Source organism: Rhagoletis pomonella, unplaced genomic scaffold, assembly GCF_013731165.1.
Source record: "Rhagoletis pomonella isolate Grant_MI unplaced genomic scaffold, Rhpom_1.0 Rhpom_scaffold_00002, whole genome shotgun sequence".
Taxonomy (NCBI): domain Eukaryota; kingdom Metazoa; phylum Arthropoda; class Insecta; order Diptera; family Tephritidae; genus Rhagoletis; species Rhagoletis pomonella.
The window spans coordinates 67,033,315-67,036,292 of NW_023458556.1; positions in this window are offsets into that span (position 1 = coordinate 67,033,315).

Sequence of the window (2,978 nt, forward strand, 5' to 3'; positions counted from 1 at the left end):
CCTATCTTAAACGCCGTGCGATGAACTATCGAGACTCGATGAGCTAATTATCTTAACTTTGTACATCTATATATAAATACGCCACAAGAAAATTTTGCAATCCCTTTTTTGAAGGCACCGCTCACTCGATTTCAATGAAACATACACCGATTTAAAGGATATAACTTCCTCTAGTCCAGAAATGCGTGGCACCTGCCATACAACCTGATATTCTCATATCGCTTATCTATGGAACCGCTTATGCTAACGTCCTGAAATTTGACACAACCACATATGCTACCAATACTGTACTTACGACGAAAATTGGCAGATTTTGAAAAAGAGGGCGTGGCACCTCCCACACAAACTCTCCTTCTCATATTGTTTTCCTCTGGAACCGCTTATGCTAACGCCTTAAAATTTGACACAGGTATTTACGCTATCAATAACGTGCTTAAGGCGATAGATATTGAAAAAGGGGGCGAGGCACCTCTCACACAAGCTGAACTTCGCATTTCGCTTATCTGTGTAACCGGCTATGCTAACGTTCGTTATGGCGAAAAGTGGTGTGTATTCGAAAGGGAGATTTCCATATCGCTTATATCTGGAACCACTTATGATGGATAAGGTAATGAAATTTGATACACCTACATCTATATACACTTAAAATGGCAAAAATCATTCAATTGGGAACCATTTCCTACCAGATTTCTAAATCGCATTGAATGATTGTTATTTTGTGTAATGATTTTTGATGGGATTGGGATTGAGAGTAGAGATGGGCATTTGACTAAATATTAAGTTCCGATCCCGCCGATCCCGAAATTCAATTTGTAACCTCAGAATTTTACCGCAGGCCGGGGGCCACGAAATCTATCTCTATTAATTTAATTTTAAATAAGAAAAAATTTAAGAAAGATCGGTATCCTTCAATTATTTTGTTTTGCTTTCCTGTACATTTTGTCTCAATAAAACATAAATAGTACATATTTCATACAAATTTTTTAAGGAAGATTTTCTGAATTTGCGGAAGTTGCGGTTTTATCGGGAGTATCGGGAAAAGGTTTTGGTCCCGTTCCGCCCGTCAAATTTTTACAGACCTCCCCGATACTGCCCATCTTGAATCAGTACCGTCCCGATATGCCACGGGGGCACGGCTAATTGAGAGCTATCCTTAAAATGTATGGTCAGATTTGCTTCATCTTTAGAACACACAATAGCAACATAAAATTGGGTGCAATTTGGTAGCCTAATCATGTGATGCAAAAATATTGGGCTTTAAGCCCAATCTTGACAAAAATCCGTGTAAATCCGCCGTTAGAGAAGGAAATATTATATTTTGTTTTACACCTTCGATTCTGATGAAAAGAATGAGGAGTTTGTGCAGATGTTGGCAATTTAGTTTTAACGTTCCAAGGGGCTCTCAGACCAATATAATCGAAAAAAGTATTTACAGTCTGGATTGGTATTTGTTTAACATAATAGTCAGTGAGGAACCGTTAGGCATCTCATCTGCACATACAAATACATGCATATGCATATTTTTTGTAAATGAGAATTGAGTTTCCTTTCTCGGTATAACTTCGAAAGCTACTAAGAAATTTGGTTTTAAGTTTTCCTATAAATTCGCTATAAATTTTGGTGGTGGACTTCCAAATAGTCATTAGCATAAAGGAGTCAATATTGGTGATAAGCAAAACTTAAAAGTGTATGAAAAAATTTCGAATTTCGACAACTGGGCGATACTAGTACTATTAAATGAAGCACGATCGCTTCATCTTATCCCAGCGCTGTCAGACAAGTTGTCCTAACGTGGATATTATTTATGTGTCCTAACTCCATAGCTTAACAGCTCAACAACGGTAGGCCTCCATACAGGAGAACAGTAGTGCGATTCACTAACTTTTAACAATGCGACTTGTCGTGTTTTAGTGACTAAAAACTTGCACTTTATTATACTAAAATTGTTACACAACTACATTCCCGAAATTCTTATAAATATTCTGAATAAAAAGTTGAAGTTAATATTTAACTTTTGTGAATCTTGTGCAAGCTTTGAAACTTTTATTTATGTGGTTTCTGTTGTTATAGCTGGAACTATATTTTAAATGAAAATTATTGGGCACGTTCATAAGACGTAGCTGTTTAGCTCATCTGCTACGAAACTGCTGGCAACTGTTGAACCCAACAATTACGTCTTAGAAACGCCGTGTAGAAAAAATCGCTCAATGTTATAATCAGGGATGTTGCGAATGTGGAATTTTAGACATCCGCGGATGCAAATGCGGATGCGGATGTTCAAACGCTAACATCCGCGGATGCGAATGCGGATGTTAAGTATTTTTATACACGAGCGCACTTGTACGCAAGGGTATTATAACTTTGTTCACATAACGGCTGTTTGTAACAGGCAAAACGAATCGAGATAGATATAGACAAATGTATACATAAATGATCAGAATGAAAAGAGTAACCGTATGTGCACACGATAACTCGAGTACAAATTGAGATATCTTAAAGAAACTTGGTATGTGTAATTATTTTGATCGAATTCACGGTGCGATTTGCTTAAAATTCGGTGCGCAGGTAGCTTTTTTGCATGTATTAGCATATGTGATAAATTTTTTCCGAGAAGTGGACCAGGGACCGATCTATTTCAAAAAATCGTATTTATGGTCCGATTTGCTTAAAATTCGGTACATAAGTAGTTTTTTAGCATATATAAGGATATATGGTCAATTTTTTCCGAGAAGTGGACCAGAGACTGATCTATTCGAAAAAATCGTATTTACGGTCCGATTTGCTTAAAATTCGGTACGTAGGTAGCTTTTTAGCATATATTAGCATATATGATCCATTTTGTCCGAGAAGTGGACCAGGGACCGATCTGTTCGAAGAAATCGTGTTTATGGTCCGATTTGCTTAAAATTCGGTACGTAGGTAGCTTTTTGCCTGGATAAGCTTATAGATTCCTGTTTTCCAATTTTCATGCAATTTCG